The 23693-nt window shown below is 40.6% G+C and overlaps 1 long non-coding RNA gene across 1 annotated transcript in view; it reads left to right on the top strand.

Moving 5' to 3' along the window:
- The window catches only part of LOC141803540 (uncharacterized), an 88374-nt gene extending 64944 nt beyond the window's left edge, over positions 1–23430 (top strand). Inside the window, exon 3 of the long non-coding RNA XR_012599573.1 lies at positions 23153–23430. This is a non-coding gene — a long non-coding RNA (uncharacterized LOC141803540). The remainder of the gene's footprint in view (positions 1–23152) is intronic.
- Positions 23431–23693: the final 263 nt, after the last annotated feature.

The following is a 23693-nucleotide window of genomic DNA, read 5'->3' as shown; positions in this document are numbered from 1 at the left end:
ATATATATATATATATATATATATATTATATATATATATATATATATATATATATAAAGATATAAAGATATATATATATATATAAAGATAGATAGATAGATATAGATAGATAAATATATATAGATATATATATATATATAGATATAGATATATCATAGGGGGTACATCACTGTAAAAAGTCTGAGAACCACTGGACTAGGGGATAACACAAACTCATGATACTGACCCTTTAGATTGGCTTTCCCCACAACCCCATGCATTTCTTCCATCTGGACTTTGGGAGGCAAGGACTGCAAGCAGAGCATTTCTGATTGGGTGAGCACATACAATGTTGCCACTTAACCTGCCATCCAAAAATTCATCATACATAAATGGTAATTCTCCCTTTTATAAGGTTTGATTTCTTCTGTAAAAGACAGCATCACATTAATGTTTCTGAGAGCTCAACTGTTAAGGACCAAAGGAAGTACACAATCCCTCAGCTTTTTGCACAAATCAAGAGATGAGAAACTGAGAGGCTGTACACTCCACGGAAATCACATTTTTCATGTTGTTTACAAATGAAATTGAGGGGAAAAATGTTGAGCACAGCTTAAAAAATACTGTTTTGTCATAAATTTAAAAGACTAAAATCTCAGGTATTAAGGAGACTGCCCTGAGGCACACCACTTTAATAAAATGTGCAGTGAACTCACTGAAGTAGTTTAAATAAGTGCAGCATATGACTGGATAAAGCATGAGACGACTTAATCCTTGAAAGTTGTCACGACTTCCAAACCAAACATTTGAGGAGACAAAAGGGAAAATTGGGTGTGTGATCTGAAATCTCTCTGGTGCTTTTGTTGGAAGTCCAAGTGCCTGCATGAATTTCTAAAGTCAATGGAAGGGTCAGTCACTTCTTAAGCTGACGTGTAATGAGAATTCTGCTTTAAAGCGTTAACTCTGAGGTAAATTGATAGTAAATCTGAGTCTTATGATGTTTTATTCAGTGACCCTCAGCTCTGACATCTTAGAAACAGAGGAGAGAACTGATGTATGAAACAGCATAAATGCAACGACAGACCTTCCAAAGATGTCCACACTTTCAATTTCTGGATGACAATTTGGTTTGACGCATGAAACCACACACCACCGGATGACTGGGAAATAGGACTGTCGTCAAAAGTCTCCTTGACCCTGGCTAAATAGAGGTGGAATAAAGGGACAAAAGACATAAAGAAGAATTGTAAAGTAAAAGAGGATGTTTTTTTCCCTATAAAGGCTGAATCCCACAGGTGTTCCTCCTGTCTGACCTCCACAAAATGAAAGAAAATGGGCTAAACTCATCTCAGTGCCTTTAGGAAATCTGAGTCGGAGACAGAAAGCAGAAGGGGGAAAGGAGGTTAGTGCCCTCAGTGGAATTAAAGACAGTGTTCTCCTGACTGAGGGGCTTCAGGAGGCACAGGCGTTCACACAGGGGATTGTCTGGCAAAAAGCAGGATCGTGATCTCAGGGACTATGATGCATAAAATATTTCATCTGCTGCTGTTTTGTTACATTTCAGCCCAAACAAGTTGTGTCAGTTACAGAAGTTTTGCTGTTGCCATAGTGAACTTCAAGTAGCTACACTGCTACCGGGTTGTTTTCACGCTAGTGTCCATGCACCTACCTGCTTTCAAAACTTAATGTCTTAGCATTTTACTAATCTTTATTTTACATATTTGTGTTTACTCAAAATATCTCAATTTGGTCACCTTGCTGTCTCTTCACTTCTTTTCACACACCTACCTCTCTGCTTGATAACAGCACTCTATCACTAACATTTTAATTTGTTGAAATGTGATGACAGCATGAAGGGTTGGCCCACCCTTGAAATCTGATTGGCCAACCTTAAACCTGAACCAGGATTGGCTAATTGCCCTTTCATGGTCACATTTAACATTTTTTCGAGGTTATGTCTCAATAAGCTTCTAAAAGCTTCTTTGCATTCCTGTCAAATTTTCTCTGTTTGTACTTAAATGACTATTTGAATCCTCAAAAGTTAAAGTTGAGCAGATTTAATTTTGCCAGTCCGTCAAGTTACCTTTCTAAGTCAAAGTCCCTGAGAGGAGCTTTTGATGTGTGTTGACTTTTAAGAAAAAAGTGGAACATCTTATTTCTTTTGATGGTCGTGTCCTGTACATGTCTAGGTGTTGTGTAACGCACTTTAAATCCAACCCCTCTGTCTCTTAAGCGTCAAACATATCCCTCACTGCTCTGGAGAATGAAAAGGAGGCTCTATCAAGAGCACGACTTTGTCTGACACATACCTCTGACTTACGGCTGCAGTGGTTAGAGGCCTCCTGCAATAAAAAGTATGAGGTGAAAAGTTTTCTTCCATTTTTCTATATCTGGGTCTCACAGGGTTGGTGCATTTACAGGCGGGCCATACTGTTGGAGTGTTCTCCTCCTCTGCATGAGTGTGTTTCCTGCAGGGACCCCACAATGTTGCCTGAGGGCTATAGAGAATGTCTGCTAACAAATAAATCACAGATGGAGACTTGTGTGGTTGTCAACTATACTTGCGTAGGTGTTGCTATACCTGACTTTAAATCATACTGGCAACAATGTACACAGGAATCAGGTCTTGAATTCTAAATATTTCTGACATTATTCAGGAGAAACCTGAAATGAACCGCCGTGATAAAGCATTTTTCAGAAGTGGAAAGAAAAAAGCTTTCAAACAAGCAACATTTTTAAGCAGTGGAGGATAAAACGTGTAACCCAGTGTTAAGATAGGGTCTGCAAGATTTTCCTTAAAAAATACAAATTAACTTTTAAAGGAATAATCCTACACAATAATCTCTTACTGGCCTCTATATATATATGTGTGTGTCGGTGTCTGTGTTTCTGTGTTGGGACATTTCTGGGTGGAGAGTAAGCATGGTTACATCAGCCAATCACAGAGTGTGTTGATGAACGCAAGTGGAAGCTAATCAGAGGAGCTACAATAGTGAATGTAACATGGAGGAAGAAAGACATAACCAAAGTGAAACAAAACACCAGATAGATAAAGCTTTTTGCTAAATGTGGGTGAAGCTTGGCTCGACTTTAACTTACTTTCAAGCACTTGGAGAGCAGCTCAGGATGAAGAGCAACGTGAGTTGGTCTGTGTCAAATACCGTGATTAGCCTGTGCTAACACGCCCTGTCAGTTTCTCCCACGTAGAAACACAATGCTACAGGTGGTTGCTGGGCTACTGAGTGTATTCACGTAGTCACCGTCAGAGGCGGTGGGTGTGCGCTGCTGCTGGCACTGAGCCAAGGAGGAGCCGCCCAGATTAAATGTTATGTTTACTAAAAAGTAACGAGAATTCCTGCAGACCCTACCTTAAAGGATACCATATGTTGTCCTGTGCTTATAGTTTTTTCATTGAACTTCAATTTTAGGCAGAATCTGTAAAAGATTAAATAATCAGAAAAAGGTTAGAATGTATATAATCAACATCTGTTTACACTGTCAGGATAACAGCAGGAAAGGAAATAGTCTGTTACAGTCACTATCAACAGAAGGATGGGATCAGATCTAGAGACTTTCATAACCTGTGGAGTCAGGGGATGCTGTGAATACGCACCTCTTTTTGCACCGTCAGCCTTCCTTATCCAATTTCCCTATCTCTCCCATCTTTCTTTATGATATTTATACTGCTTTTATCAGCTCCTCCCTCTCTTTCTCTGTCCCCCACACACAAGAACAGCCATAGCCACCACGCAGTGAGTCCAACATGATCTTTCATTCAGGCCGGCGGCTGAGCTTAATGTGTTCCTGAGTTCCCTCCAAATGAGTTTTTCTATTATGCTTCTCCTTTGCATCCTCTGCAGGGTTATTCCCTCTCAGCTACGCGGTCATGTGAGAATACTAACCTGCTGGGAGCGAGTGGAAGCACCAGTGTATGTGGAGACTTCAGGCCTCGGTCACTGTAAAACAAATAACATAATAGGTTCTCTCATCCTGCAGAACTACATTATCTCTCCCTCACTGTGCTTGTTACCAATACTCTCTGTCTTAGAACTAAGCACAAGGTCTGAAACGCCCCCTTAACAAGAGAGATGAATCCCTCATGCACAGCACATTGGAACAAATCACACTCATTGATCATCCCCCCTCTTTATCTTCTCTCTCAGATTGTGTGTTCAGATCCACATCCTGATGCGCCGCTCATTAGCATCTCTGAAGTCACGCAACTGACTTTCTAAAGCTGCTGCAATTTAAAGCACATTGCCATTGATCATAGGTTTAAATTAGGACATAAACAGAGTTGGGTGCAGTGCGCAAATGAACACATAGCTTGCTCTTTGGAGCATACATGCATGTGCCATATGGAAACAATCACTCCTTATTTTCTTTACTATATGTTAGATAACTTGGTTGGATATTCCTGTCATCACGTCATTGTTTCGTGCTAATCCATATATGTTGATTGATTATCATAGAAAAATGTTGAATCTGTTGGTGAGAGCCATCACTTTAATTTTGAAGTGTTCCAGTTTCCACTGTACGTTTATAAGCTGAGTAGTATTGACAAATCATGCAACTAGGCAGAGATCAAAAGTGTGCAGACAGAAATAATCTCTATTAAAAAAAAAAAAAACAGATTGAGTGAATTGCTTAAAGTTGTGTCTTTAAAATAACGACATCTGAATTTTTAACTCCCTAATGCAGCAGAAACGCAATTATACTTACTAATCTGGATGTAAGTATCTTTGTTGGGAATTATTTTACTGTTTTGTTTTGCCTCAGAGAGTCCATTTGTTTTAGCACCATTCACAGATGCAACACATGTTGTCCTCTGCTTGCAGCCCACTTACTGGGTAATTTGGTCCCCAGGCTTTAAAAAATACAGAAATATAGCCACACAAAAAGTATCACTTAAAATAAGCTTGATTACCTGATAAAAATGACCCCATCTGGAGAAGTGAATGGCTTTGAGTTTGTGCCGGCACTGCCTGCAGAAGGGCGCAAGCTGGTTCCCCTATGGGTTAAACATTCAATATTGATGATTACACACTTAACCAAACATTCCTTTTAGCTGCCAATGGGACAACAGAATTCAGCCCACGGAGAAGATGAAGAAGTCACAGACTTTAAAAAAGGTTGCCACAAAAACTGCACCCCCTGGTGACTGGCTGCAGTATAGGTCAAAAAATCCATCTCCCCAGCCATTTCAGATGGGCTGTGGTCAAACTTTGAAAAATAAATACACCTTGTAGAAATGTTTCTCACATCCAATAATTGTAGTTATTTGAAGATATTAATAGGCTGTTTTTTTATTATTCAAGTTCTCTTTATTCTGGAAAGTTTCTTTTTTATTAGTTATTGGACATTAAAAACAAGGCTTTACGTCACGTTTTACACTGAATGACAGCTGACATTTTTGTGTATTTTTTTCAGGGATTGTAAAATACTTTTCAGGGGAGAGTGAAATAGACATTAGACTCTCAAAAAAAGAAAAAAAATATAAAAAGAAAAAAAATATATTTTTTTGTCCCCAGGCTCCACTTGGATTCTCTCAGAGTCTATCCTGCGCAGACTCTGGCTGCACAATGGCTGCCAATGTCACGTTTATCAATAGTTGACAGCTGCTGTTCTTGTTTTTTTTGGGGGGGGGGGGGGGGGGGGGATTGTAAAATGGGGTGGGGTCGGGCGTCCGTGGCGCAGTTGGCGCTTGGTCGGTGATCGGAAGGTTGCAGGTTTAAGCCCAGCTCTGGGCGACACATGGTGATGTGTCCTTGGGCAAGACGCTTAACCCCAAGCTCCCACTGCTGCGTCAGTGGTGTGTGAATGGGCATGAAAGGGCGTGACTGTGTTAGACATACTGATGGATAGCTAACATAGTAAAAAATTGGATCCATCAGTAAGTGAATGTGAGAGCGAATAGGTGTGGATGGGTAAGTGTGACCTGTGGTGTAAAGCAGCTTTGAGTAGTACATGACTAGAAAAGCGCTATATAAGCTCAAGTCCATTTACCATAAAATAGGAGAGAGAGCCAAGAAGAGTTTAGCCTTTCAAAAGAAAAAAAATATATGCTATTTTTTGTCACCCAGCTCAACTAAGATTCTCTCTGAATCCTTCATAGCTGATACTGCGCTGTGCAACGGCTGCCAATGGCGGCGCTTGTGACAGGGGTATTTTGGCTTCAAAACTGTACAGTGGTAAATGGCGGGGCCACACTGTCCACTATATACAGTCAATGGCCTTGACGTGTCAATTTTGTTCCCCTACTGCTGGCTACACTGCAATGTCCCAAAAAGTTCACCAGCACTCTGAAGGACACTTCTCCATTCTTGAGACAACAGCAGCCGAGTTCTTAGTTTGCAGGGGAAATAACAGGACTATCGAATTGATACCACAGAATGGATAAACACTGTTATTTATCTTTATTCTGTTTACCTCCTCTGCAGATTTTTAAATATATTCTTAAAACAGCACTTATCTCCATTAGACATCAAGGGCTGATGCTGGAAAGCTCTCCAGCATGACAAATATTCTGCATGAGGGAAAATCATCCCTACACCAACAAGCTGCTCCACAAATCTAACCCGCAGTATTGAAGAGTGTTAAAATGTGTCATCACAGATAAATTTCAAGTCCATAAGCTTATATTTGGCGAGATTCTCTCTGATCGTTATCATCTTCTGATCCCCCCTCACAGTATTTTACGCTATTATGCAATCAGAGACAGTGTGACACAAACAGAATGTCTAAGTAGAGGGAGACTGTGGTGATATGTGTGTGTGTGTATGCGTGTGCACGTGTGAGCAGGGGGAATGTTACAGAAGGGTAAAAAGATATGCCAAGTGCGGAATAATGGCTTGGCATGTGTGAAAATGAACACAGTGATTGGGATTAATGACCTTATGGGTGCCTAAAGTGGGCATAATGAGCTGGAAAAGGCATATTCTAGATAAACCCGCTGGAATGGTAATGGAACAAACTGCTGGAGTCAGAGCAGAGTGTTGGGAGGTGTCGATGTTTGATTCAGACCTGATGGATTTCATTTCTGCACACCTTCAGCTGATGTAGTCCTTGGATGCTCTTTACAGCCACCTTTCCTGGTTCTCTTTAGCAGTGAGGATGTTGGGTATCAATCATCAGTACAGACTGGAAGTAGAATTTTCTACCTCATCAAGCCAAACATATTTGTAGCTGTACGCAAAATCATTTTTTATTGTTAATAAGCTTTATGAAAACTTATGATGAATGACAGATCAAGTTAAACTCACTGTCCCTGTCTCTTTTACAAACCTGTTTTCCTCAGGGTGTCTTCTTCCTTAATGTAGATAAGCCTTTTGATTTACTGTAGGAAAAATAATGCTGCCTTTTTTGTCTATGGTATGACAAATTCTTTTAAGTTGGCAAAAAAGGAGTTCACAGCTTCACAATGGTCAGGACTTTCTCAATTACAGTATGATACTTTATATTGATCTGAATTCAAAACAGCTCAGATAAACAAGCCATTAACAGGTAAATTCTATCTCCCGCTAAACAGCAGATCAGACTCTCAAAAGTAACAAAGATCAGCTGAGGATGTCATGGTCTGGTTTTTTGGTTTGTGTTTGTGTATTTCAGGGTTTTGGGTTATCTTTCTCACCTGTGTTGGTGTGTATCTTGAGTTCATTTGTGTTTATTCTTTGTGATTTTTGTGTGTTGTTTATGTGTTTTCAGTGTTAATCTTAGTTATTCCTCTTGTGTACTCCTTGTGATTTCTAATCACTTTGTTGCTCCATGTGTTGGGTTTAGGCCATGTCCACATGTAGCTGGGTTTTTGGGAAACCACATATATTTTTGAATGTTTAGGCCTGTCCACACAAAACCATATTATGTTTAAATGAAAACACATTTTTAATTTGAAATGTGCCAAAACAATTTTGTGACCAAGAAAATTATTTTTCCAAAAATGAACAGTGCTGGAACAGGTATCATAAGTTACTATATCCAATGCCAAGCGACAACATTGCATAATTTCAGCATAAAGTAGAAAAAGCACACAGGCATCAGTCTGAAGTTTAAATAATAACTCAGGTCTTTCTCCTTTCAATGAAATTTGAGCTGTTTTGAGATTGTAATAATAGTCACGCTTTACAGTCATGAAGAAGGCAAAGAGCTTACGTACTGGGTTGCCTAATTTGTCTAAAAGATACATTAAGTTTAACTCTGCATTTCCAGAGTTCAGAAGGGTGTGATGTAGTTTTTTCCACTTGTTGCCATGGATTACAACCCTGTCAAACTTGTTTGGGAAGGAAGATTTACAAGGTCCACCTCAGCAGCCGTCCCTCAGCTTCTTTTTTACCGTCTTCCACAGAGTTTGGACTTTTCTTTGAGTCATCTTCTTAACTTCTTGCTGCTGGCTCCTGGGGCAGATGTCTCTGATTGTCAGTCACAGAGGGAGTTTCAGTCAGGTGTCTGAGAGCTGGAGGAAGAAGCAGAAAAAAGAGTAAGTGAAGAGTTTACATCCAACCCCGTGGGTGGATACCTGCGCTTATGGGGTGATGGGGCTACATAAGAAGGAAATGAGGAAATGGTGAAGCAGAAGTGAAATGAAGGGTCAGAAAGAGTGAAGTCAAACAAAGGGGAGGCAGTTTTGGTGGACATGTGTCAGACACAGCTGCTGTCCTGATGCCTGCTGGTATTGCTTCAGGCTTTTGGGCTGCAGACACAATAGTCTTGAGGGGGAGAAGGAAAAACAAAAAGACAGAGAATCTTTGATGATGATTGTCAAAACAAGATGAGGCCACAAACCAAGAGTCTTCTGTCTTTTAGTTTTTCTTAGGATTACTGTGCCTTGAAGTGCTCAATTTCCAAGCAGTGTTTTTGAGAAACGTCTGGACAGCCATGCATTTGGAAAGGAGTGGCTAGAGTAAATAAATCTTTCTTAAACAACTGCTGTTCTGGGGAGTTTTATTGGTAACCTTAACTAACAGGTTGCAAGGATAGTTGCAAAATACACTTTTTCTATATAAGTAAGCTCACTGTACTTCTCAAAGCACCATTTTTTTTTAAATGTTTAACTCCAGCAGATTTACTCCAAGTATGATTTTTTTTTTAACCAGCACTGCTTAACCACAGTATTTTTTTGACTCTAGTTACTTGGAAAACCTTGCTTGTTATTTTTATTTTTTATTTTTTTTTTTACCAGCGCTGCTTAACCACAGTATTTTTTGACTCCAGTTACTTGGAAAACCTTGCTTGGTTTTCAGAACTGACTTGCACAGTACAAGATGTGAGTTACTATCCAAAAACAACCACTGACAGACATCAAGCCCTGTATTTAGAACTGAGTGATGCTTTAGTTCAGACAGGCCACAAAGTCAAATTCAACCCACTGTCATCAGTTGATCTTGTTGCCACCCCTTGGTTGGTTGGCAGCTCAGTCACTTACCTTCATACATGCAATAGGAAAATGTCAAACTGCTTTTCCTGCCTACTCTTCCTCTTGTAAACCACTCTCCACCCCAGCTCCTCCTTTAATGCTGGATCTAATTTCGGTGGTGTCACATGTGGGTAAAAGGCGCGTAAATTATGTATGTAACTAATGTTTCGCAGATAAAATCTGATAGTGCCCAAAATAAGTATACTTGTTTTTATTTTAGCATTCTAATACACTAAAATGAAAGGAATAGAGACAACTGATGTTTACAACATACTGACTTTCTAAGTACAACAAAATATTTTTTTTTACAAGCTTAGGAAATGAATATTTTTAATATACTTTGAGAAAATATTTCATAAGAAATAACTTTATTTCATCAGTACACTTGCATTGCTTCTAGGAGGGTAAATTTTTTAATACTTGTGCTTTTGTGGTTACACCATTTGACAATTTTATGGTTCTGATTCTTTAATTGCTTAAAAAATGGTAGAAATGTCATATAAAATAATATGACACCAACAGACATGCACACTTAACACTTGATCATCTAAAATGTTATTTTAAGACGTTTAAAGCATATTTTCAATACTACCCCTTATTTGTCACTGTCCCCTGTTGCCACTCAATCTGTTTTGGATGGAGTTTTTTTTTTTTTTTTTTAACTCTTATTTTTGCCGCTTTTTCTTTCATGACAATCTTGAGGGGAGTTTTGCTTCCCCCATCTTAGGATTTAGCATTCCATGTGTGCAGGTGGAAGGGCAGGGAGCTCTTGGGGCAAAGCCATGTTCCCCAATATTATTAATATAGGAATCACAAATTGGACACAATTTATCTAAAACAAGCCTCTACATTTAAACACTGATTGTTTTTTTTTTTTTTTTTTTCTAATAGAGATAAATAGATGAAAAGGCATTCAAAAGAAAAACACACTTTGTAATTGTATTTTGTTGTATGAGTTGTATTTTAACTGTAAAAGAAAGAAACAGATTATGTTTTTATTAACAAAATTCAGAAAAAGTATAAGGAACTCATTCCAGAATCACACAAATCTTCCAAATGTCCCATCGGACTAATAGTCTATGATAACTTTTACTCTTTGAAGGTCCGTCAGCATTATGGCTCCACTGGGACCTCGCCTGTGGATTTATGGGGCCAGGTTAGTGAGTTGTAAAGGAGATGACTCTGGGAATGAGCGCAGGGCTGTTTAGGTAAAGCTTCAGTTGCTCTCCCAAAGGTCCTTTTGGTCATCACACTTGCCCCCAGGGGACCATGACTCAGTTCAGTGCCCCCCCACTCCCATCACAAGCTCATCGTGTCACCACCAAGGAAAGAGCACACACACGAGAACTCACACCCTGCTCGTATGTGATTTTTCCTTGACACCCTGGCCTGTTCTCATCACTCTTGTGTCTGCATCATGTTGGTAAAAGGCCCGGTGTGGTTGTGTATGTGTGTGCACATATGAGTAGTTATGTGTTAATGTGCCATATGTCTTACACTGTTGGTAAATGGCCCCAACAGCTCTCCAGGGCCTGGTTCCACTCTGACAGAGAAACGAGCATCCTGACCGTGAGGATAAACCAATAGTTCCACAGATGGATGTCTGCACTCTGGGTGATGAAAGGACTTCATGACCTGAGTCTTAACCAGCAGTAAAATGAGGGCTGTAGAGTCAACAGAAAGTTGTGTCCCTTTGGCGCTGCTGTTTCCCTCGCACGTGTGAAGGTTCGTACTTTTACATAATCCTGGTCTAACTGATTTCTTTAGGGCCAGTTTGCCCTGAGTGGATAGAACATCCAAGAGAAGAGATGAAGACAGCATACATTGTCCAAAGTGATACTTGATAGAAAAGTCAGTGCCATCTTTAATGCCACAGTACACTCACCGGCCACTTCATTAGGCACATCTGTCCAACTGCTCGTTAACACAAATTTCTAATCAGCCAATCACATGACAGCAATACATTCAGGTATGTAGACATGATCAAGACGAGCTGCTGCAGTTCAAACCGAGCATCAGAATGAGGAAGAAAGGTGATTTAAGTGACTTTGAAAGTGGCATGGTTGTTGGTGCCAGACGGGCTGGTCTGAATATTTCAGAAACTGCTGATCTACTGGGATTTTCATGCACAACCATCTCTAGGGTTTACAGAGAATGGTCCAAAAAGAGAAAATATCCAGAGAGCAGCAGCTCTGTGGGCCAAAATGCCTTGTTGATGCCAGAGGTCACAGACTGGTTGGAGCTGATAGAAAGGCAACAGTAACTCAAATGACTACTGGTTACAACCGAGGTCTGCAGAAGAGCATCTCTGAACACACAACCGAACAACCTTGAGGCAGATGGGCTACAACAGCAGAAGACCACACCGGGTGACCCTCCTGTCAGCTAAGAACAGGAAACTGAGGCTACAATTCACACAGCAACACCAAAACTGGACAATAGAAGATTGAAAAAATGTTGCCTGTTCTGATGAGTCTGGATTTCTGCTCCACATTCGGATCATAAGGATGAAAGCATGGATCCATCCTGCCTTATATTAAAGATTCAGGCTGGTGGTGTAATGGTGTGGGGGATATTTTCTTGGCTCACTTTGGACCCCTTAGTACCAACTGAGCATGGTTTAAAGTCCACAGCCTACCTGAGTATTGTTGCTGACCTTGTCCATCCCTTTATGAGCACAGTGTACCCATCTTCTGTTGGCTACTTCCAGCAGGATAACGCTCATAAAGCTGGAATCATCTCAGACTGGTTTCTTCAACATGACAATGAGTTCACTGTCCTCAAATGTCCTCCACAGTCCCCAGATCTCAATCCAATAGAGCAGCTTTGGGATGTGGTGGAACAGGAGATTCTCATCATGGATGTTCAGCCGACAAATCTGCAGCAACTGTGTGATGCTATCATGTCAATATGGACCAAACTCTCTGAGGAATGTTTCCAGTACCTTGTTGAATCTATGCTATGATGGATTAAAGCGGTTCTGGAGGGGCAAAAAGGGGGTCCAACCTGTTACTAGCAAGGTGTACCCCATAAAGTGCCCGGTGAGTGTATATCCAAATGTTAGAAAACATTTTCTTTCAAATTTTTGCGTCAAGGATTATTTTGGATTAAAATGTTCAGTGAGCTGAAGTTTGAAGTGTTTACCTATGGATGATTGATTTCTCACACAAACTCTGCATAAGAATGATGAATCCTTATGCACAGGGCTGATTTTTGGTATCTGTAGTGTTGTCCTTTAGCATTTCATTTAGCATTGCCTGAACAGAGAAAACATTCTGTGCAGAGTGCAAAAGAGACAGACATCTGTAATAGAAACCCAGATCCTTTTGGCAGCCAATGTGCCGCCGTTTAGCTGTACATGTTTCTAAACCTGTAAGTGCAGGTAACAATCTTCTCTTGGGACTAGTTTAGACTGTGTTGGTTTGTTGGCAGCTCTTACTCACATTGTCTCAGCTTTGACAGCAGATGATTGACAGCCGCAGCTGTGCAGTGGAGCAGTGGTTAGTGCTGTTGCCTAGTTCATATCCTTAGGCTGGGCAGGTGCATTTCTGTGTGGAGCTGGCATGTTCCCCCGGGGTTCTGAGGATGTGTCACAGTCCTAAAACATGCTTTGTCAAGTTGATTGGTTTCCTCTGAATGAGTATTTATGAATGGTTAGTTGTCTCTACTTAACCTTGACTTACTTGCATTACCAGGATCTCTGAAAAAAGTCAGCTGCCATTACTCAAAGACTGTTTTACTGTCAGATAGTAGGAAAGAGGTTTCTGAGGTGAAGCTTTGGTAAACCAGGGGATTTGAATTTTAGCTTTGATGTGCTTTTATTTATGACATCTGAAATAACTGTGATGATTCACATCAAACTGCCCACATGATTCTGGGGTATGAGGCAGTTTAAGATGCTCCAAAAATACAAATGTGAGCATGTATTTCTGGAAAAGATTAAAAACAAATAAATAAATATAACCAAAACATATTCTGTTGATCAGATCTGAATGAGGATGTAAATATTCATGCTGTATCTCTCTGGTTAATTGAAAATGTAAAGCTAAAATATGAATTGTTTTGCCTGGCTTTGTCCAGATTCTGTTTGTGCTTTCTCCACACTTGTCTCTGAGTTTGCACACTGGCATGAACTGTTCTGGGACATTACAAACATTTCACAAACGCTTTGTTCTGATTCCATGTTACATTTTGCTGTACCACAACAGCCTGTCCTGATGATTAGCCACACTTTGAAACGCTGCCTCTGGTGTATTATTTCTGTCAAAATCTATTCCTATGCACTGAGCCATGCATAAATGGTTGTGCACAGAGAAACACATGACGTCCAACTTGTTCTAGCGGGAATGGATGAATAGAATCAAAAACATATGTGCTGTAAGTCTGGAAGTCTTCCTTACTTGGCACAGTTTTTGTTTCCCTATCAAGGCCTCATTAAAAAGTCTTTGATTTATATTAGAAAGCTATAAAACCATAGTTTCTGTTTATATGGGTAGTTTGGGTTAGTTTTGCAGAAATATTATCCAACCATTAAACATCTTACTACTCCAGGATGGCAGTTTTCTTCCCATGCGTTTTTCTTCTGACCAGCTAGAATAAGTCTTAAAACTGCCATGGGAACCTGTGGACTTTATGATTGTGTAGCACAAAAATAATCTTGTTGCAGCAGTCTGTATAACACAAATGTCTCTAACCTTGTGTGCAGTGGATTCAAGCCAAAGCACAGTTTATTTCTAGAACAAGCTAATTATTTCCCTCCAATGACAGACAACTTTTTTTTTAATGACTTTGGTGTACAAAATTAGAATAATGTCACCAGTTTTAAATCAACTTGTGTGGGAAAAAATGCTCCGTGGAAGAAGAATATTTTATTAAATTAATTTCATGTGCTAAATGTTTGCTGCTGTACTCAACTAATCCAGCTCAATTTTAGATTACTCATTTGCATAAAGAACATTCTCTGTCATGAATTAGCTAATGCAGTTATGTGATCAGCCATGATGATTTCCATAATAAACATGTTTATGATTCTATGCCAGTGTGACCTGGTTCACTGCTACACCCTGAAAATGTGCTGTGGTAGTGCAATGTGCACCTTCAACTCTTCTCATTCGTTTTCAGTTATATTATACGGTCCATCTGGTTTCCCTCCAACTTGCCACAAGCTAATTAGCAGATCATAATGTGATGACTTTTCATCACGTTTCAGTCTTGTGAAGATCTCATGCTATTTTCAAAGTTGACTTTTTTAAGCAGTGTAGATTGATTCGGGGATTTTCCCCAAAATGAATATGCAGTTGTAGTGAAATCTGTGCATTTAGTATCAGTACCCAGCTTTACATCTTTGTTTAAGATATGGTGAACACCTCCTCTTTTAAATAATCAACAATTCAGAAGAAAGAAAGAAAGAAAGAAAGAAAGAAAGAAAGAAAGAAAGAAAGAAAGAAAGAAAGAAAGAAAGAAAGAAAGAATGAATGAATGAATGAAAGAAAGAAAAAGTTTTCAAAAAACACTGTCAAGTCAACCAAAGTCATATTTTGAATCCTAATATGTTGGCATTTCTACTTGAACTTAAACCATTTCTGCCTCTGTCCTCTTTGGATTGCTTTGTGTCCTGCTATAGGCCTTTTCTAAACTGTCCCATACACCCTCTTCCACAGTATTTATATGCTCACATGAGAGTCCACAACATTCACTATGTTTACATGCAGTCAATATTTGTGTTAAGCTCAATATTCCAGTTTCTGAAGCATTTGGAATAATACGTGAGCAAACAGGGTTAATCCTTTTTACAGGGTACACCGATCGAAACAGCAACACAGACAAAATTTTGGCACACGGAGGATGTCAAGGCGCAATGCGCGTAATTTCTGTATCATCTTCTCGTATCCACAGCAACAGCAGAAAGCAGTAGCACAGCAGACTCCCTGTACTCAAAAAGCCAAAATTCTTTGTGAACAGAACATGCGCAGAACACAAAGTAATGTTCCTTTCAATGGGGATATCCTGATAGGTGTATACATGACCCAATATTCATGTTAGGAAAGGAGTAACCTATGGTGTTTTTAAGGTTTTAAAAACCACAATAAGAGCATATTCTTGTTTTTCAAAAGGGTTATTGGTGTTTACATGGCTGCAATAGGGTTATTGCCAGTGTTCCCAACATGAAAGTGATACTGACTGCATGTAAACCTAGCCATTGAGTGGCATACCAAAACGACTGGGAGTGGTTGGGTGGACCTGCTTGGACATGAATGACAAACCGTCGACTGCCGTCTTGGTGATGGGTGCTCTGTTCAGTTGTTGGTGTTCATGGGGGTTGATAAGTGAAAAGGCCCAAGTGTGTCAGTCCTATCCTAATCAGACCCACCGGTGTCTTGTTATCCTTGATTGTCCATTCATAGATTGTGTGTTGTGTGTTTCTTGGTAGCCACTCATTCTAGTATCACTCCTCATGTTTTGGCCCCTGCCTGTTTTTTGACTAGGTCTTTTTTGCTTGCTCTTGTTTGGCTTCAATACACCAACTCTGCCTAGTTTTACACTTGTCCCTTGGTGTGAGCTGTGCATATTTGCGTCCATCATTCCTTTTCCTTCAGCATAGCTAGAATAACCCTTCTAGGAGTTTTCTGTTTCTTGAAGTAAGGGGGAAGATTGAAAGATCTTTTACTGCAGATCAAAGTATGAGCTCTCATGGGATTCCAAGGCGTCTTTTTCTTCAAAGGTTCTTCACTTTGGCCTACCTACTATAATCCAAAGTGAAATACACATATGTCTTCGAAAAATAAGAAACCTAAGCCCAAAAAACACCTTTCTATATCAGGTGTATCTTAAAAATATGTAATTTGATATGTGAGAAAGCTGATTTACATGTGCTTTTCAGACAGTGTTATGATTTCCATGTTTTAAACATGGATAGAAAGTAACAGTGTCAGGTGGGCATTCTAAATGTACCTCAATATTTGTACTGAAAACCCTGAATCTGTCCTTAATTCAGTTTTAATTTTCATTAAATGGTCATAATGGTCCAGTTTAAAAATAGCACAAGATCTTGGCAAGATCTTGACAAGACTTGCTGAAATGATAAGGTCATTGCACAAGGATCTCCTAACTGGCTTTAGACACCAAGGTCTGCCAGTCGCTCTGCCCCTCATCGGTCTCCAGAGCACTGGCCAATCAGAGGGAAGGGGTTTGTTGAGAAGAGAGCTTTAAAGAGACAGCAGATATAATTTTTCAGACAGAGGGTGTAATAAGGGTTTCACGCCAGTGTGAGAAAAACAAGGATATTATTTAGCTTTAATCCTTAGAAGCTACTGCAGGAATGTACTGGGAGATATAAGGCCTTAAAAAAGCACAGTACCCCCTCTTTAAGGTGTTTGAAGGATAATTTCATTGTGGAAAGAGAAAAATATGATTATCCATGTTTATTCTGTAAAAGACATATTATGAGGACCAGAGTTTGAGGATTTCTTTAAAAAATGGATGTTAAGCGCAGCGCAGCAGCTTCACATTCATCAAATATTCTCTTGCAGTGTGTTGACACGCCTGATTGGATTTACTGCTGATGCGCATCACACATCATCAGGCAATAGCTTTCAAACACACAGTGTTTGTCTTTGCTCCTCTGCTCAGTGTCATGTGTCCTTGGAGAGACAACGACTGATTTCTGTCAGATCACACCTTACGCAGTGCTCGATCCACACACACTGACACGTACACGCACCACAACGAGAGGGGAGCAGTTTGGAAAATGGCGTTAGCTCTGTCTATGTATGAGTGTGTGGGGGAAAGAGAGTGAGAAGCAGTGTGTGTTTGTGACCCACTTTCCCACAGTGAGAGAGGGGGAGCTGAAAAAGTTTTCCCTGTTCCTTCTCCTCTCACTCTCCTCTCCAGCATCCTGAGGATGCTGCCGTGTCCATGGCAACGCTGCAGTAGTGAGTAAGAAAGATGAGGCTTCATCATCTGCTTTTTTTTTCTTTTCTTTTTTCCCTCCCTATCTCCATTTCTCTCCCACATTTTTAGCCAAAGGCTGTGTCACAGGGCTGCGTTCAGATGTTGTCTTTGTAATGACAAAGATCTGTATCCTGTGATTTATTTAGCATGTCGGCATCAGGGAGTTCTTCCAGCAGTGTGTGACTCATTTAGCGTTTTTTTTTGCTTGAATCACCATAAGTCTGTTTTTGTCAGGTGGGCATTTTAAAGGTTAATAGGAGACTTTATATGCATAAACAGGTTGTTTAGGAGACATCCACAATGCTGGAGCTGAAGTGTTGTGGTGTAAAAGCAGCCACTAGAAAGGGATCGAGGGGACTTTGGGGAAGCTGTCCCAAGCATGCTGTTGATGTTTAGGTATCCTGTTGTTGTGCTGTTGACTCTTCCCAGCCCACTCCTGATTCCTAGATAACACCTCCTCTGGTCTTGTTCTCAGCTTCGCTTCGTGTGTGTGTGTGTGTATGTGTGTGTATGTGATCCCTGCCTGGCATTTTCAAGCTGAGGACTCCTGGCAAAGACAGAAGGGCTTTTGGGACCTGCAGCCGTATGAATTTTTCATTCACTTCCCTCTGCCATCACTCTGCCTCTCCCTCTTTCTTTCATTGACAAGTATCGTCTCTCACTTGTGTTTGCGATAGCACACCTGCTACCCCTACAAGCAGGGGGAGTCAACACAAAGGCGTGCACAGAGGAAGACACACACTCTCTCACACTTGCGCAAACACAGCATGCTGCCCGCAGACAGAGTAAACAGCTCCTAGACAACAGTGCTCGGTTTTCTACCCTCCACTCCTTTTTTCTCTCCTTCTTTCCTTCTTTCACTTCATCTTCTCCGTCTTCTCCGGATCCCTGAGGCTGGGCAGGGTACAGGAATGCAGAGGGATACTTTCAGCAGGAGCTAAACACACACATTCATACACCACAGAGTGGAGTAAAGAGGAACTCTCAGCAGCACTGCGTCAACAAACATTCCTCCTATCTCAATACGCTCAAACCTCCTCCCTTTGTTCACGTCTGGTGGGGATTTTGTGGTCACTCAATAGGGAAGGTCTGAAAAGTGTTTGCAACACAGTGGTGGAAACGTCTCCTTTTTTTCAACACTTGTTCCACATTATTTTCACATTTCTTCATTTTGCCGCGGGCTTGTTCAGACCTGGTCTCGACTTCCCCCTGGTATCCACCCTCCTGCATGATTCTGGCACAAGTAGACAGGTCTAACAGCCAAAATGCACCAGATGCCGCTCCGGTCCAGCTCCTCTCTGTCACGGCACTGGATTAGATAGGTTTCTAATCAAGCCGATCTGTCAACTCACACTGGATCCACTCTGTTGTGGTCTGGCTGCGTAAATACCCCTGCAGGTCACAGGACATATGCAAGCATCCTAATTTTTCAGAATGCCAGAGCTGTGATGCATCAATTTGACAAAAAGATACTTGAGCAGGACAGGCAGATGTGCATGGAAACTACCTGAAAACATCCAAAGTAAAACAATTTCCAGACCTCACCATATTTAGATTGACTGTTACAAACAAAATGAGATGATAAACTCAGCCAGACCAGGAATCAACAGGTTCGAGGTTTTACAGCCCAATATGCATCATCAATGGAGTGAGAAGCATGGGAACTCATCAGTCTTGGGCTGAACGTGCAGCTGAATACAGAGGAGCGGTAAGTGATGATTCTTTCAACCAATCAACAGACTGCAGTGTTGTAGTTCCACCTTCTGGGGTCGGATCTGTATGTCTGGCACCTCATAGGAAGGGTCCCAAAAAGCGATTTGGTACTGTTCAGTTATTTTGGGTTCCATCTCGGAATTAGTCAGAGGAAACACCACAAAATGCGTGCCGTACTGAGACAAGCCAAATTGTACCTCTTGGTGGAAATGGGGCTTTAAACAGTCTCTTTCCCTCATGATCCCTCTAATTTATTTGTTTATCACCCTGTGGCTATATTTTTCTGCTGATACCGACCAATATCATAAAAGTGGTGTTTTTGTCCACCTGTCAACAGGAAGTTGTGAAATTATTACCAACAATGATATGTGTGACATTATAGCTGGGTTTCCATTACACCTAGAATTGCGCAAAACCTAAATATCACAACAAAGAAACGGTAATGGAAACACCACATTTTCAGAAACCTCTCAGATTTTGATAAAAAGTTTTTACGCTCTCATGAGGTGGGTTTTCAGAAATTTCGATACCGAACTTTGTCACAAAAGTGCAATGGAAACACCTTTTCTAACAACAAACAACGCTCCTCCCTCACTTCCTCATACGTGTCCACTGCCACACAAACAGACTCCAGCGTTCATGTTTTATCAGCTCTACTCTTATTTATATGTTCAATGCAGGGTTAGGGTTGTTTGCTAGTTTGACACTTGTGAAGGCATCAGGACGGCTGTGAGCCGGTCAGAGTCAGAGAGCAGCAGGAGGGAGGGGCAGAAATCTGTGTGTGTACGTCAGAGTATGTGAGCTGGAGATGATGATTTTCATTCAGTGTTTTGTTCCTGCCTGTTTTGAGTTAGCGTGATCACGGGCGAAAGTTTGACTAGTGAATAATAACACTAATGTTCATGAATCAGCATCAACATCAGTGCAGCGACTGGACGTTACTTTTTACTCAAGTTGGGCGCAATTCCACCTTCTGGGTGGGAAACACCGGCAAGGCGCACTTGTTCTTTATCGAAACTTCAAAAATATTGCTTTTATTTTGCGAAAAAATGCAGCTAGAGTGTGATCAGACTTTCCCAAGGGACACCTTTTCTACTTTGCCTGAAGTACCTTTTCAAAGGGTTTTGACCAATCAGAATCAAGTGTTAAAATTAAAATGGATGAGTGGAAACTGTTTGCAGGCCATGTCTCCTGATTTACATCATTATTGACAGCTGGATGTAAAAACATTAAGCAGATTTCGAGTTTTCTGATGTGGAGGACAGAGCATGAAAAACACACAGACAGATCCATGATAAATCATCCCTAATTCTATCCTCAGGATGCCTAAAGAGGCTTTCCTTCCCATAGTTCAGGCTTTCCACTTGCACTGGATGGTTACTAATGCCAGTTTTTAAACAAGCCCATAGTTTGCCTTTTGCTTCCTCTGTCTGATCTGGGCACATGCTGCGGTCATTCCAGTTAGGCAAGACGAGCATGTGCTCATATTTGTAACCTGTCTCAAAGCCTCCTGATGTCCTTGTTTTAAGGATAAAGCAGAAATCCACTTTGTTAGGTTATTACAGGCACCTGCACACAATTTCTCTGCAGACAGACCTGTGAGGGCAGGCTGAGGGTCTGTTTCATTCCACTCAGGTGTCTCCCATTGCCCTCTCACATCCCTTCCTTGCATCTGAGCTCCATGGAGAAAGGATTGAATTGGTATATGTTAAGATATTTCCTCTACTATGGAAGGTTATTGGTTCCATCCCATCCCTACACATCCAAGTGTCCTTGAGTAGGATGTGTACCTTAAATAACCCTATGTGGAACAGCCAGCAGTGTTTGAGTGCATGTGAATGGGATTAGATGACACTGATGGGTATATAATATATATCAGCTTCTACCCTCAGTGTATGAATGTGGTGTGGTGTGGTGTGAAGTGAAGCTCTTAGAATAATCAGTATGTACATACAGTCCATTCCTCATGAAGTGACACAGCACTTATTACTCCTTTAGGGGGAATCTTACTGTAGTAACAGCTTGAAATGTTCAGTATCATTACAAGATAATAAGTGAGAAACATGACACACTAACAGAACTTAGGGAGCAGTAAGGTGAGGAGTCAAAGCCTGAAGGTTCAAGTGTAAAAACTTACTAACACAGAAACATTTATTTAAAAATGAAACTCACTGGTTCATTCATGTATCAAAGATAGATAAGATGCCAGAAGCTTCTTTTAATGTTCAGTAAGTTTTCAGCAGTAGCAGGCAGCTGTAGGTTCATGCAGGAGAGGGTGATGCCAGTTGAGTGGCTGCCTGTTTTTGCACATGTGGTTGTGTTATGAAGTCTGATTGAAGCAGATGAGATAGACCTCCTGTTACTTTCTTTGAAACATCAGGGGGTGAATAAATCTGTTGCTGAAGGTTTTTTTTTTCTTTTCTGCAAAATAACAAAACACAGCTGTGAAATTTTCTTGATTTCAGCTCTGAGTTAAGATAAAATGAAAGTAAAAAATCAAATTTGAAATTGAATATGAAATCTATGACATACAGATAAACTGTACGTGGATGTTGTATTTACATTAACATTAACCAGTGGACAGAATAAGACCTCCCTCTCCACCATCTTCAGTTGGGCTATAATGCTGCTGTAAGGCTCCTGACCAAGTCCATCTGAACAACTTACATCACACCAATTCTAGCCCCCTACATTAGCTCCTGGTCAAGAATTCATTTCAAGGTTCTTGTTTTTGCGTACAGGCTCTGCATGGTCATGCCTGAAATAAACCTGCAGTTACGTCTGCAGCGTAACTACGTTGCCCTGCGTATCGACTGCGTTTGTCAGCTTACACCGGCTGCGTGCTCAGTCCATAGACTGTATAAAACATGGAACAAATCCTCCACAACATCACCCGTCCTGAAACAGTGAAATGAAGCCAATCTGCAGCCACATCTAATATGATCCGGCTGTGAGTTTCCTTTCGGATAACCTGAGCTGTGTCTCTGATTAGACAATCAAATGATCCTAATAATTTCTAAACTGCAGAGTTAGAAAAAAAATCACTCACCATACAGTGTGTGCTGATAGTGAAAGCAGGGTTTTAGACCCACGCCGTTTTTGAACCAGGCTGTAAATGTGCTTTTTAATACCAAAAAAGTCATTTTTTTGGCTGGGTGTGCATGTGACAGCCTCAAACGGATTCTCAATGAACAGCAACTTTTAGCACTTCTGCATAGGCTTCATTTTTACTAACCGGATGTTGCCCCTTGGTTCAGTCCGACAAGCAGCTGGAGTCACAGACCGAGGAGTTCCCACGCTTCCTTCTCCACTGATAAGTCTCTCTTCATTCATGTTGGGCTGTAAAACCTCAAACTGTTGACTCCTGGTTTTATGTCCCTTTCATCCATCCGTTCATCGTAGTCAAGCTGAAAACAAACTGATTTTGACATGATCTGTTTTATTTTGAAAGTTGTTAAGATCGTTTCTGGTCATGACTTCCTGTCCCGCTTTATCGTCCCTACACTGAATTTAAACGTCACAGCTCCACATCGGTCAAAAATAGGATGGCTGCGTATTACCTGCAACATGACAGACTAGCCACGCAGATGAACTGCACTACAGAACGAATCCTGTGTAAATTGACAGATTGATTTGAATGAAACCTATTTGATCTATTTGCAGTGACGGAACGGGGACGTACTGCAGATGAATCTGGTGTATTTTAGCCATCAGGCCCCTGATAGTACTACTGACCTGCTCCACCCCTACCTCACCGGTTGGTCACTCAGGTCGTGCTTTTGAAGTGGTGGCTTCAACATTGTGGAACAATCTTTTTATATACTAGTTCAGCTGCCTTACTTACAAAAAAAATCATTTTATTTATTTATTTAAGCTGGCCTCTGACTCTCCCTGTACAAATAAATGATTATTTTTTCTTTTTCTTATTGTTTGACAGCATTTTTTAATGATTTTTTTTTTTTTTTTTTGTGAGCTGTCATGATCTTTTTTTTTTGTATGTTAAATGTGAAGCACCATGAGTTTCTGTTCTATAAAAGCTGCTTTATTAAAAAAAAAAAAAAAAAAACTTACTTAACCCCATTTCTGATCCTTCTCTTTCAGGCAGAACATGGACGATCCTTCATCATGGTGGATGGGGACGGATCTTTAGGTTACGCTTTGAAGAACCCTGAGAGAGGCAAGACTTTATGCAGTTACTACTTTTTTTTCTGCTTTATTTATCAAGACGTAGTTTTCTTCTTTGAACCTTTTCCTGGGCGTCTGCCTAGTTACTGAAGAAGATGTAAGTGTTTGTCCTGGGACCTTTGTTAATTTCGAGCCAGACAACCCAAATATTTAAAATGCAATCTAAGCTCAGTGACACAGATTGAATGGACGGATGAGGGAATAAATAAAAAGTAAAGAGTAAAGGTTTTCACTTCTGTCAACCACTTTATGCATCACTTCTGCATCCACGCACACAAAGCAGAGAAAGAATGACGCTGCGAGACAACCTGACATGTCCTTTTCATGGGCTCCAAAATCAAGCTGTCAAGTGGCGATGGCACAGCTGAGCCATTGAACCCGGACAGATCAGAGAGTAGTTGAACCCTGGAGGCCATGACATTTAAGATTCCAGCTCTTGAGACATTTCAGGAGACAT

The sequence above is a fragment of the Halichoeres trimaculatus genome, unplaced genomic scaffold, assembly GCF_033239565.1.
Source record: "Halichoeres trimaculatus isolate MK-OKI-2021-1 unplaced genomic scaffold, fHalTri1.1 fHalTri1_scaffold_14, whole genome shotgun sequence".
In the NCBI taxonomy this organism is placed as follows: domain Eukaryota; kingdom Metazoa; phylum Chordata; class Actinopteri; order Labriformes; family Labridae; genus Halichoeres; species Halichoeres trimaculatus.
This window is presented reverse-complemented; position numbering and strand designations above follow the sequence as displayed.